General features: G+C 40.4%; 1 protein-coding gene across 18 annotated transcripts in view; it reads right to left on the reverse strand.

Annotated features, from left to right (window-relative positions):
- Positions 1–15,556, reverse strand: part of LOC122542270 (activating transcription factor 7-interacting protein 1-like) — a 193,021-nt gene that overhangs the window by 109,925 nt on the left and 67,540 nt on the right. The window contains exon 1 of one of the 18 annotated variants that reach the window (XM_043679833.1): positions 9,041–9,102. The exons of the other annotated variants lie outside the window; for them this stretch is intronic. The gene's annotated coding sequence lies outside the window, so the exon portion shown is untranslated. Of the gene's footprint in view, positions 1–9,040; positions 9,103–15,556 lie in introns of those variants that run through there. 18 annotated transcript variants of the gene reach the window in all.

Below are 15,556 nucleotides of genomic sequence, written 5' to 3' on the forward strand. Positions count from 1 at the left end.
TGAGTTCATGGAATGCCTTGCCAGTAGCAGTGGTGGACTCTCCCTCATTATGGGCATTTAAGCGGGCATTGGATAGGCATATGGAGGATAGTGGGCTAGTGTAGGTTAGGTGGGCTTGGATCGGCGCAACATCGAGGGCCGAAGGGCCTGTACTGCGCTGTATTCTTCTATGTTCTATGTTCTATAAATATTCACTACTCCTAACACTAAGTGGCAGAAGGGCATAAGATATAAAAGATATACTGCAGCAACTCACTAAAGGCTCTTTTTACAGCACCTTCCACCTTTTGAATACTGCGTACAGTTCTGGTCGCCACATTACCAAAAAGGATGTGGATGCTTTGGACAGGGTGCAGAGGACGTTCACCAGGATATTGCCTAGTAGGGAGAGCGCTAGTTATGAAGAGGGTTGAGTAGATTAGGATTATTTTCATTAGAAAGAGAGGTTGAGGGGGGACCTGATTGGAGTCTACAAAATGATGAGGGATACAGACAGGGTAGAAAGCAAGAATCTTTCCCTAATTCCAGGTATCAATCTAGTAAATTAAAACAAGTAACTGCAGATACTGGCAGAATCTGTGGAGAAAATGCAGAATTAGTGGTTTTGGATCCAGTAACCTTTCTTCAGAAATCCACAGATAATGCCAGCCCTGTGCAGATTCACAAGCAACTTGTTACCAACCTAGTAAACTTTCTCAGAGCAGCCTCCAAGGCATATACATCCACTCTTTAACAGGAAAGAAAAATTGCATACAGTTAAGAGATCAGGTCTCAACCAGACTCTAACTGAAGCATAAAATCAATGCATCTATGAGCTTATTAGCCATTTCTTTTAAGATGAAGGTTGAAGTCTGTCTGGAATTGGACCTTCGGTTTGACTCTCCATCAGTTAGAGAAATTGCAACCACAAGGGAAAGGAATTTGAGTGTTACAAGTTTGCCAGGAAAGACCTAAAGAGAGCGCCAAGGGGAGCCAGGAGGGGACATGAGCAGTCGTTGGCAGATAGGATCAAGGAAAACCTTAAGGTTTGCTATAGGTATGTCAGGAATAAACGAATGACTAGAGTAAGATTAGAGTCAATCAAGAATAGTAGTGGGAAGTTGTGCATGGAGTCAGAGGAGATAGGGGGAAGTGTGAAATGAATACTTTTTATCAGTATTCACACTAGAGAAAAAAAGATACAATGTGGTCAAGGAGAATACAGAGATACACGCTACTAGACGAGATGGGATTGAGGTGCATAAGGAGGCAAGTTTCCAGAAAGTGTGAATATAGATAAATCCCCTTGTCCAGATAGGATTTATCTTGCGATTCTCTGGGAAGCCAGGGAGGAGATTGCAAAGCCTTTGACATTTACTTTGTCATTATCTACAGGCATAGTGCCAGAAGACTCGTGGATAGCAAATGTTGTTCTATTGTTCAAGAAAGGGGGGAGGGCGGGGGGGAAACACGGGTAGAGACAACCCTGGAAAATATAGACCTGTGAGCCTTAGTTTGGTTGTGGGTAAAGTGTTGGAAAAGGTTACAAGAAATCGGATTTATAAATCCTCTAGCAAGGAATAAGTTGATTAGGAAAAGTCAACAGTTTTGTGAACAGTCCCATGTTCCTAACCATACCCTGAGTTCACCTGCCTTTCCCATTAGGTAAACTGCATTTATTTCAAAGACATCAGTCCTACCTCATTGTCTGCTTTATTCATGCCTGCCCTGTTTGACTTGCTTCTTTTGCCAACTGATCTTTTTCTTCATTATTTTCCTGGGTCCCACCTTACTAGTTTAAATCCTCTAAAGCTGCTCTAGCAAATCTCCCTGTCAGTCTATTAGTCCCCTTCCAATTCAGGTGCATTATGCAGGTGAACCTTTCTCCCCTGTACCAGCTCTTCAGCCACACATTTATCTGATCTATCCTCATATTCTTACCCTCACTAGCACACAGCCCCCAGAGTAACTACCCTTGAGGAACTCCTTTTTAAATTCCTGCCTAACTTCTTATATTCTCCCTTCAGAATCTCATCCTTTTCCCTTCTTAAGTTGTTAGTTCCAAATGTGTACAAGGACCTCTGGCTGGCACCTCTCCCCTTTGAGGATATTCTGCACTCATAATTGATACTGGCACCAGGGAAGCAACATACCATCCTGATTTCACGTTGTTGGCCACAGAAACATCTGTCTGTGCCTCTGACTAGAGGGTCCCCTATCACAACCTTCTTTAGAAGCTTTTTGAAATAGCAATATGCTTATTCTGAGCATTTTTCCAATAGCTCCCTTAATTATCTGGCACTGCATCCCATGACCCATTTCTTAGCCTAGCATGCTAGTTCACCCCAGCCACCTCAACTTTCATGCTCATGCATGCCCTAAAACAAGGGCAACTGTCATGATCACAGGTCAGAAGTACTATGGCCATCTTTAGCTTGTAATTTCAAAATATGAATTTTACAAGAGGGCTGATACAATCAAAAATGAATGGACGCAAATTCATTGACTGTCTAGAGACAGCCCTGTGTAATCAAAGAATCCCTACAGCGTGGAAGGAGGCCATTCAGCCCAGAACCCACACTGACCCTCCAAAGAGCATCTCACCCAGGCCATCCCTACTCCATCTCCGTAACCCTGCATTTCCTATGGCCAATCCATCTAACTTACACATCTTTGGACTGTGGGAGGAAACCTAATCAGACACGGTCGAGAATATGCACACTCCACACAGTTGTCAGAGGCTGGAAACGAACCTGGGTTCCTGGTACTGTGAGGCAACAGTGCTAATCAGTGAGCCACCATGTCACCCCTAAAAAAGTGTGAAGGAACTTCAAACAGTGTTATGGACCAAAACAGACCCCCTCAAAATATTTCAAGAGAGCCTCGACCCTAACGTTTTAAGCAGGTTTAAGGTGGATATTCCAGGAGTGATGCAGCTGGTCAAATCACTCAGTTTGAAATGAAAATTTATTTAAGCGAACAAAAGAAAACCAGATTTAGAGTAGTATAACTATTTGAAAACCCAACTGACATGAAAACTCAAAACAGCTGTTCCGATTTCCTGCAACATTCCTGGTAAGAAGGTAAATTCAAACAAGGTTGTTACAGGAGAGAGATGTCAGAGAGAGGATCAGCATGGAGCTGTTTCTTTGAGTCCCCAGCTAAAACCAACCCAAAACTACGAAAAACCCTGAACTGGGAGAACTGGCCACTCCCCTTTCATTATACAAGTGTTTAAAAGAACCTGAAAGCCTTTTCTGATTGTTGACTAAGGAAGCATCTGTTAGCCACTATTAAAGTAGCCAGTTCAGACATTTCAGTACCTCTGCCTTTACGATCCCTCTCAGAAAAAAACCAAGGACAAAATAACCTTATTAAAGGAGCAGCATCGTCAGATAAGCAGAGTCAAAACACACTGAACTATGCTCCCTTGATACTACAAAAACAACAGGCTGACAACCCCCTGCTCAAAAGCACACCACCTATGTATTACATTCCACAATGCATTTTACCCTTTGACGAATACACAAGAACAGAGGTTTAAAAAGTCAGCTGCAAGTGTCTTCTGGAGTGCAGCAGTTGGACTGAAATTCTCCTATGCTATGGGCTAAGATGCCCACTTTTTTCGCCTGGATTCAATCATTAACATACTGTGAAGCTCTGTACTAACCTCTGTATTACAGGCACAAGGGACACATTCAATGCTAAGTCAGAAAGCTAGCAAGCCAGACAAAACACAAAATGACTCATCCTGAATGCTCCAAGTAAGCCATGGTTGAAAAAGAAAAACAATCTAATCTCCATCAACCGACATAACCAAAAGAATTTTAAAATCAGCTGTTGAACTACCAATTTCAGACCCAATCTTCTCTTTAAAACTGGATATAAAATTCAATTTTCTGTGGTTGCCACTACCTAGAGATGCCTTTGTTCACAGGTTGTGTAATGTGACATAATTAACAATGACAAGGCTAATGAGTTACATCTGATAAGTTTCAGAAGTTTGTTCAGGAGAACAGACACTGCAAACTGTCCTTAAAAGCCATCATTTTATGCACCATGTCACTCAACCATTGAGACACATTGAACACTTATCAAACGACAGTTCACCATTTCCTGCCATACTGGGAATATTGATAACAAAAAAGTGAAATGGTAGAGTATTGACTGGGAATTACCATGAGCACAGTTTACTAATATATATTAAATATTTGTTCACAACATTCTCAAGTCCTTTATTCTCATCTGAAGCAAATTATTTCAGATGTAGTTTAGAAAGATGCAATTTTTGTTAATTGCACCTACGGGCAACTGGAGAGTACCCACACAGCTTATTTGAATTTTTCTGTACATTTTTAAAAAAAAAAGTGGTGTAAACTGAATCTGGTCAAATCATCCAGTGTTCATATCAAAAGGTCCATATTTCTTTAATTGTTTAATCTATGATGCTCCTATGATGAATATTCTGGAACTTAAAATTGTTTAAACCAGAACAGTCAAGTCAGGAACACAATTTTTTTTTCTGCTTTTATTTGGCGATTCTATGATCCTAACTTCCTTCATGAACTGATTACTTTTCAATTCTTCCACTCTGCTGTGGAGTGTATCGCTCAAATTACTTCAGCTACAGAACACAGCATTTTTGGCCAGCTCAGTGTGATATGCTTTTGCTATCAATCAGAATCAGCTTTAGTTTCTCTTATATGTCTGTCACTGATGACAATAACAGTGTATACATTGCCAAATTTTATATGGAATCTTCTAGGAGAAAGTGAGGACTGCAGATGCTGGAGATCAGAGCTGAAAATGTGTTGCTGGAAAAGCGCAGGTCAGACAGCATCTCCTGCTCCTTGGACGCTGCCTGACCTGCTGCGCTTTTCCAGCAACACATTTTCAGCTTTATATGGAATCTGCAATATAACAATATTGGTGTGCCTTTCTGTTGAGGATTGCGAAAAGTAGGTCCTATTCTAAATCCTTGCACAAATTCTGTTTCCTTCCTCTGGAATACTTTCTAGTCTTACCTGGTGTCCTTCCTCTCATAGTCTAGTCTGCTCTTTAAAGTTTATGGACACTTCAGTTATCACTAGCAGGGTCTTCTGTCTACTCTTGGCACATTTCAACATGTTTTCCAAAATTCTCTGTTTCATACCTACCACTTAACAAAAGCTTACTTTTTAAAATTTTGCATCCTTGGCCATGTCTTATCTCCTGCAGCTATAATTGCTTCTGCAAGGTGACGAACTATCTTACACAATTGTATAATTGTTTCAGCAAAGAGCTGAAGTTACAAAGAGCTGAGTTAGCTAAAACCTGCATGCAAAAGTTAAGATTAGGATGAGTAACAATGGAATGTGTTGTGGACAAGTAGATAAAAGGAGGAAAAAGAACACTCAGCTCAGCAGATTGCCCTCACGTAGGCACCAGAACAAGCCAAGTTAGTTGCAAATAAGGGATAAAACAAATAAGAGTGAGGGGCGCCAGGCTTAGAGTAGTGGGAGAAGTAAACAAGGGCAGAGCACAGCTAGGCAGGGGCAGAATACAATAAGGAATAGTATAGGTTTGACATGTGATATACTAGGCCAATGAAGTAAACGGGGAAGTACCGAGAGAGACTCAAACTGTATAAACTGCAAAGAAATTTTTGGATCGGTGTGCCTACTTGTTAGCCACCAGTCTTGCAAGTAAGTTTCAATAAAATTCGCAGCTTCAGAATTTGACTGACTGAAATTTACTGGTACGTGAGCTTTGTTTCTCACAGGATCTAACCAAAACGTAGGAGATAAGACATGGCCAAGGATGCAAAATTTTAAAAAGTAAGCTTTTGTTAAGTAGGTATGAAACAGAGAATTTTGGAAAACATGTTGAAATGTGCCAAGAGTAGACAGAAGACCCTGCTAGTGATAACTGAAGTGTCCATAAACTTTAAAGAGCAGACTAGACTATGAGAGGAAGGACACAAGGTAAGACTAGAAAGTATTCCAGAGGAAGGAAACAGAATTTGTGCAAGGATTTAGAATAGGACATAAAAAAAATGAAATGACAATGGAAGATTTCCTGAGAGAAAAAAAAACAGAAGTGCAGCTGGCAGAATTTCAAATTAATTGAATACAGTGAATTTTTAGACAGTGATGGAAGGCATTAGAAATGCTAATGCCAACAAATCAAAGCTGCAAATGAGGTGAAAAATCTAGCATTATCTTATGAACAACACAAGTAACCTTCAAATCAGAGCTGTACAGCACAGAAACAGACCTTTGGTCCAACTCCACCATGCCAACCAGATATTCTAAATTAACTAGTCCCATTTGCCACACTTGGTCCATATCTCTGAGGAGAAAGTGAGGACTGGAGATGCTGGAGATCAGAGCTGAAAATGTGTTGCTGGAAAAGCGCAGGTCAGGCAGCATCCAAGGAGCAGGAGCCCTGAAGAAGGGCTCGTGCCCGAAATGTCGATTCTCCTGCTCCTTGGATGCTGCCTGACCTGCTGCGCTTTTCCAGCAACACATTTTCAGCCCATATCTCTTTGAACCCATCCCATTCATATAGCCATCGAAATGCCTTTTAAATGTTGTAATTGTATCAGCCTCCACCACTTCCTCTAGCAGCTCATTCCCCACACACAAAAACATTTTATAGATCTAGGATGAATAATTAGGAATTTTATTCATGTAAATATTTGTCGCAGCTGCAAAATTTAATTTATTCAGATAAGTGTACATTATGCCTCCGCTTAAAAAAAGTGTTCAGAAAAATCATACCTAAAATCAATTTAAATTAATATCAATTCTTATGGAAACCTATCAAAACTGGATCTTGGGTTCTTGTGGTGCTGTATTATTGTCCCTGCCTGTCCAGAATGCCTAGGTTCAAGATCTATCCTGGAGGTACGTCTTAACAGGTCAACTAAAAACTGTTTCTTCAGACGTACAAGTTGAAGTACTGCAAGTACTATGCTTTCCTAGCCAAAGAATTTGCAAAATAAAAGTGACTCTAAAATTTGTATACAAATTTGTATTATAGTTATAGTTAATCAACACACACCTGCCTCTTTCTTTTTAAGCCATCTTTCGGGTTCTTAATGACAAACTAGCACTGTGGTGAAATAGGTTTGGAGATGGCTGACATCCAATGATTTGTGGACTCTGCCACAAAAAAGCAAAAGGTAATAGTTTCAGATAACGGTGGCTTAGTGGTTAGCACTGCTGCCTCACAGCGTCAGGAACACGGGTTCGATTCCAGCCTCGGGCAACTATTTGTGTGGAGTTTGCACAATCTCCCCGTGTCTATGTGGGTTTCCTCTGGGTGCTCTGGTTTCCTCCCACAATCCAAAGATGTGCAGGTCAGGTGAATTGGCCATGCTAAATTGCCCATAGGTGTTAGGTGCATTAGTCAGAGGGAAATGGGTCTGGGTGGGTTACTCTTCAGAGGGTTGGTGTGGACTGGTTGGGCTGAAGGGCTTGTTTCCACATTGTAAGGAATCTCATCTAATTTTAAAAAAACCTTAACTGCTTGGCACCTCAGTTTACAGGATGTTGATGTGGAGGGAGGCTGCACCATGTTGTTTCACTGCCTTCCTTGGCACCATGAATGCCTCTATGCAATCGCTAGTTACACTTTGTGGTGTTCATTACAAACCAAAGTTTCATTAACACAGCTGGGAGTGTGGAAATCACTCCAGCCCAGTTAGCTATGATCATCTCCGATTTACAATCCTGACTCTGAAATGCCATTATCTTCAGTTGACCAAACACCAAAAGATAACACTTTGCCTATGATAAATGCATTTTGCAACATTTAAAAATATAGAATCCACAGAATCGCTACAGTATGGAAACCCAACTGTATTGGCCATTCAGCCCAACAAGTCCACACCAACCATCTGAAGAGTATCCCACCCAGAACCCTCCCTGGCCTATCCCTATAGCCCTGCAATTCCCATGGCTAATCCATCTAACCTACAGAATTCTGAACACTGAGCAATTTAGCATGGCCAATGCACCTAACCTGCACATTTTTGGACCATGACGAGAAACTGGAGCACCTGGAGGAAAACCATGCAGACACAGGGAGAAAGCGTGAACTCCATATTGTCAATTGCCAGTGGCTGGAATTGAACCTGTGTCTCTGGCACTGAGGCAAATGTTAACCACTGAGCCACCCTAATTAAACAAGTAGATTTCTAATTTAAATATTTCAGTAGATTCTTTGCTCCAGCTTCAGAGCAATAATACTTCAGTTGTTCTATCATGTTGCACTACTTACGTACTATAGTGGACATTTGTTAAATTAAAATCATTCAATAATGTTAATACTGTCTACAATGCCTTCAATAGATTTATGCTTCTCAACATAAAACTTTGGTAAAATTTTAGACAATGCTTTGGTCACACAACCATAGTGACTCCTATGTATTAAAAGATATTTACTTAAATGCAGTGTTAAAAAAACTAATTTCGAGTAGCTTAAAGATTCACATGCTAGCCACTGGGTGGTGCTATGTGGCACTTTTATCATTCCCAGCTTGGCCTGAAATTTATAAAACATTTAGTTATAAAACACAAGTACTCCTGGCAAAGCCAGCATTTCATATTAATCCCTAATTGAGAAGCAAGTGCTAGAGGGCAACTTCTTGAACCACTGTTCGAAGCTACAATGCAGTGGATCCTCCAACTCAAGGATCTGTGCACTGTTCAAATTTTAACATTAAATCTATGAATTTAAATCGCTCTACTACTGGCAGCATATTCAGCTGTCCAGACCTGCAGCTTTAGATTTCCCTCCTACATCTCTCTACTTCTTTCTCCTTTAACACATTCCTTAAACACCATCCCTGACAAAGCTTCTTCCAGTGGTTGTCAAACTTTGATGACATTCCTGTACAGCCACTTAAAGACACTACATAAAATGGAACAGGTCATTGAGGGCTTGCTAGACTTCAGATATAGTTAAGAATTCACTACACTTCAGAAGTACTAGCACACTGGATATGCTAAAATCAGTAAAGTCATCATATTTCCTCAGACTAGCTTTTAAATGGTGAGCCAACAGCTTCACTTACTGAACTAGCTTGATCCATTTCAATTTTTCTTGTTAAATTGAACCAGTCACCTTGGATTTCTACTGCAAGAAATAAGTAAACAGCAAGAAATTAAATGTTTAAAATGTTTTTAAAACTTCTACGCAGATATACTTTAACTTTTTTCCTAAGTTGACCACCAAAATATATTGTTTTTTTAAAAAAAATCCTGTTCTCACTTCTTTCAGAAAAAATGAATTAGGACTGCAAATCATTGGAAAGCCAGAAATGGCCTAGGTCCAGATCACTAACTTAAAATATGCAAAGTATGTTCATAAAAAATAGAAATTGTGGCTAAAAAAGGTACAAAAACAGAAATTGCTTAGGAATCTCAGCAAGTCAAGCAGCATCTGCGAGGAGAAAGCAGAATCAGTTGTTAGGTCCAACGAACTCAGTTCTGAAGAATTTACCAGACCTGCTGGGGTTCTCCAGCAATTTCTGCTTGTGTTCCAGATTGAGCATCCACTCAAGCCTTTGCGTTCCTTTTGGATCAGATGAAAGCTGAATAAATTAACATTAATTAGAAACAATGCAAAACTTGCAATTGTTCCTAGCAATATTTCAGGCAAAGTGCTTTTTGTGAATAGAAGATCAGAGTTTACAAAGACAATTCAACCTTGTAAAATAGAATGAAGATTACAAACTTAATGACTTTATTTCCGAAGAAGCTCTCAAGATGCTAGGGTGAAAGAGGTAATTGTTTGAAGCATATTTCTCCAGGATACCTAACCTGAGTAATTGCATCATTTTTCAATTTTTATCCTGAATTAATCCCCCCTTGCAAATTAAGCAAACTGAAACTAGTACCCATATTGCCACCCAACATGACAGGTCCATGCTCAGCTTGTTATTAGATGAATTCAATTAGTTATACAATGATTTCAATTCCATTGTATAACTAATAAAATAAATTTAGTACACAAAAGGAATACATTTCACCAATTTACAGGATCAATCTCCACCTTGCGTTTTACAAGTCAATTCAACCCGTAATCTGTCATGTATTTATTATTTGGTTTGTATATTCAAAGAGGAAAAGGGACAAGACAATTGTACCAGTTTTCACATCTGTGCCAAACCAAGCGGTTACACTATCTAAAAGTTTAACAGCAATAGAAAAAGGCAAACAAACTCTCAGGCAGAGCAACTGATCTGTAAGAACATTGCCTCTAAAATCAGAATTACATATATGCTCCTTATTCCACCAGAAAGCTTTTACTTTACTATATTGTAGCTTTTCAAAAGCTGACATGAGTTGGAAGCAAAACAAAATAAATCAAGTATGTTAGGAATTCTACTGAGGTCATTTATGGAAGAGGATTAATAATTTGACAAAACGTGTCCTGAAAATATGGCAAACTGACCCATAATCAATCGTTAAAGCCTGTACATAGAAAGTTCAGTATAATCACGAACTAAGTTTAGATGAGAAAGGCCATTCAACCCCATCCACCTAGAATGATCCTAAATTTATTCCACTGCAAGCTATAAAATGGTCCCAAGATTTTCTGGAAGTCAAGTCCATTTCATGCATATGATGTGAGATTAAGTGCCTCCTAACACTGGTTATAAATTTAAAATTCCAGTATTCAAATACTATATACTTTTCCTTTCAAATTTCAAAAGTCCACCTTTTCATTCCCAAAACACTGCAGTCTGGCCCAATAAGGAAATCAACTGCATGGCTTTTATCTTCAAAATGTCTTCTCGATGTATTGTCAGTTATTACTGCAGGCAGCTGTGGCCTCAGTTGGTCATAATACAATTGGAGGAAGTTATGGTCAAACTGTATTATCCGTTTTTAATTTAACACTTTACAACTCTACACAACTTCAATATCTAATGCTGAAAAAGTTTCATCCAGGCTATTTCAACATAGTTAAATTTTACGCGCTATTTCTTCTTGATCCAGCACTAATAGGCACTCAATTTCATGTGCTATTGTGCTGTGCTTTTTTTGGGTCCAGCAGCTTCAAACTCTGCCTGACTGCCAAAACCAAATCAAACCAGAGAAAAGCCGAGCTGGAAGAACTGGCCACTCCTCTTTCATTGGACAATATTTTTTTTTTAAAAAAACTTTAAAGCTTTGTGGTGGAGGCAGTATCCGTTAGCTATAAGCAGGCTGGTCCTAAAACCCATGAAAACCTAGACATTTTGGAGCATGTGTCTTTACAACCTCCTGAAACCACCACCAAGGGCAACGTAACTTTGTTAAAAGGAGAGCATCACCACAGGAGGCTGTTCATATGTTACAACTGTCCCTCCTGGAAGGATATGGACTGCTAAATAGTAAACTTTATATTGGAGTTTTAAAATTTAGGTTGCAAGTTAGGAGCAGGACGGATCTACAAACAGATATAGTCCTCCATTTGGAACTGCATCTACCCCCACTCAGACAACTCCTCAAATAGGATGTTTGTTAGTTGTTCGACAGTCCCTTAGTCCATCGCAGGGGTGATCTAGAGTGGTTGTAATTTTATGGCACAGAGGCATCACTGACTAGGCTAACATATTAGCTACATATTAATGTAGGTGAGTTAATCATCACCTGTTTGAATCACTGCAGTCTGTGGTGCAATTACACCTACACTGCTGCTAGGAAAGGAGTTCCAAGATATATACCCTGCAACAATGAGGGAACACAATGAATTAATCCCAAGATAAGATGGTTTATGGTTTGAAGGGGAACTCTAAAGAGTAGGACAGAACTGCAATATATTGTCACTTGTATTTATGAAAATACAGTGAAATGAGTCTACGTTGCCTCTATTCAGTGCCAATTTTTAAACAAATTATAAAAAGAAATACTTGAGACAGGGTTAGGACAAAGTTCATCTTTTGTTTCCTCTGCAGTAATCTGTATTTATGGAGTGGGAGAAAGTGAGCACTGCAGATGCTGGAGACCAGAGTTGAAAAATGTGGTGCTGGACAAACACAGCAGGCCAGGCAGCATCAGAGGAGCAGGAGAATCGATTCCTGAAGAAGGACTTATGCCCGAAATGTCGATTCTCCTGCTCCTCGGATGCTGCCTGGCCTGCTGTGTTTTTCCAGCACATTTTTCAATTTATGAAGTGGCTATGGGACGGCACCTCTGATCCAAGCCAGCCCCTTAGATAGTGGCACACCCATGTATCTGCTGTCATTGTCCTTCTAAATTGGTAGAGATCCAGGTTTGGAATGTGGTGTTGTCAGAAGGACCCTTGGTAACTTGCTACAGTACATCTGTACAGTGATGGAGAGAATCACATGTTAAAAATGGTGGATGGATTGTCAATGAAACCAGCGGTTTTATCTTGGAGGGTATGAAGCTTCGAGTTGTATGCTATGCTGGCAAGTTGAGTGCATTCCAAAACTCAAGATTTGTACTTGTAAAATGGTGGACATGGTTTGGAAAGTCAAATGGCAGGTTACTTGTCACAGAATTTCCAGTTTTGGATTTGCTCTTGTAACCATTGTACTCACTGTTCAGGAACTGAACCAAACTGCACATAAAAGCAAGGAATTTAAAAAAGGGTCTTTTCATTCAGCCCTTCAAGCCTACTTCATCGTTCAATAAGATCATAGCTGATCTGATTTTAAACCTGAACTCAACATTCCAGCATCTCTCAGATAATCTTCCATCCCCATGGTAATTAAGAATCTGCCTTTGCCTTAAAGGTTCAGCATCCAATGCCTTTTGAGGAAGGGAATTCCTAAGTTATTTACCAGAGTAAAAATAGATCCTTATCTCAGTTTTAATTGGGTGCCATCTTATTTTTTTTTTACATGACCCCTCAGTTCTAGATTCTTCCAGAGGAGGAAACAACCTTTCAAACATCCACTAAATTGCTTCAAGATCATAGTTTTTCATTATGTCTGTACAAGCCACAGACCCAGTCTATCTTTCTTTATAAAGCGGTTATCGCTCTTTCCAATTATTAATCTAGCAAACCTTCTCTGATCTGCTTCCAACATGCGATCCCCATTTCAAACAAGTATGCAGTTTTGGAAAATGTAGGGGGTGATGGACTTTCAGGGCAACGTAACACGAACAGCCAAGTTTCTGGTATCAAGATGGCTCTAAGGTAATAGGTGGCACATCGGGTTCCAAGCAACCAATTGTGTTGTGTAAAGGGACTCTCTAGTCAGGGGCACAAAGGTTTCTGCGACCAGCAGCGAAAAATCAGAATGATATGTTGCCACCCTGGTGCCAGGATCAAGGATGCCTCAGAGAGGGTGAAGAATATTGTCAAAAGGGGAGAGGGCCCAGCAGGAGGTCAATGTACACATTGATACAAACAACACAGGAAGGGAAAAGGATGAGATTCTGAAGGGATAATATAAATAGTTAGGCAGGTATTTAAAAAGGAGGTCCTCGAGAGTAGTAATATTTGGATTACTCCCACGGCTACAAGCTAATGAGGGAAGGAATAGGAGAATAGAGCAGATGAATGGGCAGCTAAAGAGTTGGTGTACGGGAGAAGGATTCACATTTTTGGATCATTGGAATCTCTTCTGGGGTACAAGTGACTTGTACAAGGATCAATTGCACCTTAATTGGAAGGTGACTAATATACTGGTAGGAAGATTTGCTACAGCTGCTCGGGAGAATTTAAATTAGATGTCGGGGGGGGGGGGGGGGAAGAGATACGGAGGAAAGATCAATCTGAGACTGGTACACCTGAGAAAAAGTAGTGAGGCAGAACACTCAGGGCAAGCAGGGACAAAGCAGAGAATAAAAAGGGACAAGGTAGGACTGATAAATTAAACTGCAGTTATTTCAATGCAAGGGGCCCAACAGGGAAGGCAGATGAACTCAGGGTTAGGAGCTGGGATATCACAGCAATTACAGAAACGTGGCTAAGGGATGGACAGGACTGGCAGCTTGATATTCCTGTATACAAATGCAGGAAGGATAGAAAGGGAGGCAAGAGAGGAGGGAGAGTGGCGTTTTTGATAAGGCATAGCATTACAGCTGTACTTAGGGAGGATACTCCCAGAAATACATCCAGGGAAGGATGGGTGGAACGGAGAAAAAATAAGGGATGATCATCTTATTGGGATTGTATTACCATTGTCAGCAGGAAATTGAGAAACAAATTGTGAGGAGGAGATGTGTTATCTGTAAAAATAAGGTAGTTATGGTAGGGGATAATAACTTTCCAAACATAGACTGGGACTGCCATAGTGTTAAGGATTTAGACGGAGAGGAATTTGTTAAATGTATACAAGAAAGTTCTCCCAATCAGCATATTGATGTACCTACTAGAGAAGGTGCAAAACTTGACCTACTCTTGGGAAATAAGGCAAGGCAGATGACTGAGGTGCTAGTAGGGGAGCACTTTGGGGCCAGCAACCATAATTCTATATTAAAACTATTAGTGATTGATTGAATAGGTGAAATTCTAAATTTGAGGAAGGCTAAATTTGACAGTATTAGGCAAGAGCTTTCAAAAGCTGACTGGGAGCAGATGTTCGCAGGTAAAGGGACAGCTGAAAAATGGGAAACCTTCCAAAAAAAAAGAGTCCAGAGACAGTATATTCCTGTTCGAGTGAAAGGAAAGGCTGATAAGTGTAGGGATTGCTGGACAATAGGAGAAATTGAGGGTTTGATTAAGAAAAAGAAGGAAGCACATGTCAGGTATAGACAGGAGAGATTGAGTGAATCCTTAGAGTGTAAGGATGTACATATATTTGGAAAGGCAAGGACTGATTAGGGATAGTCAACATGGCTGTGTGTGGGGGAAATCATATTTCACTAACTTGATTGAGTCTTCTGAAGAAGTAAAAAGAGGATTGATGAGGGCAGAGCGATGGGACATGATCTATACGGAACTTCAGTCAGGCGTTCAACAAGGGTCCCCATCGGAGACTGGTTAGCAAAGTTAGATCTCTTGGAATACAGGGAGAATTAGCCATTTGGATACAGAACCGGCTCAAAAAGGTAAAGACAGAGGGTGGTGGCGATGGTGGAGGAGGGTTGTTTTTCAGACTGGAGGCCTGTGACCAGTGGGATGCCACAAGGATTGGTGCACGGTCCACTTCTTTTCGTCATTTATAGAAGTGATTTGGATATGAACATAGTAGATATAGTTAGCAAGTTTGCAGATGACACCAAAATTGGAGGTGAACAGCGAAGGAGGTTACCTCAGAATACAATGGGACCTTGATCAGATGGGCCAAACGGCTGAGTACTGGCAGATGGAATTTAATTCAGATAAATGTGAGGTGCTGCATTTTGGGAAATCAAACCTTAGCAGGACTTATACACTTAATGGTAAGGTCCTAGCAAGTGTTGCTGAACAAAGACTTTATTGGTCAGAGCATAGAGTACAGGAGTTGGGAGGTCATGTTGCACTTTTAGAACATTGCATATAACTCTGGTCTCCTTCCTACTAGAAGGATGATGCTGTGAAACTTGAAAGGTTTCAGGAAAGATTTATACTATAGCGACGGGGGAGAGGAGAGGGAGGAGGAGAGGGGAGGGAGGAGGAGGAGGAGGAGGAGGAGAGGGGAGGG

The sequence above is a fragment of the Chiloscyllium plagiosum genome, chromosome 39 (genome assembly GCF_004010195.1).
Source record: "Chiloscyllium plagiosum isolate BGI_BamShark_2017 chromosome 39, ASM401019v2, whole genome shotgun sequence".
Taxonomy (NCBI): domain Eukaryota; kingdom Metazoa; phylum Chordata; class Chondrichthyes; order Orectolobiformes; family Hemiscylliidae; genus Chiloscyllium; species Chiloscyllium plagiosum.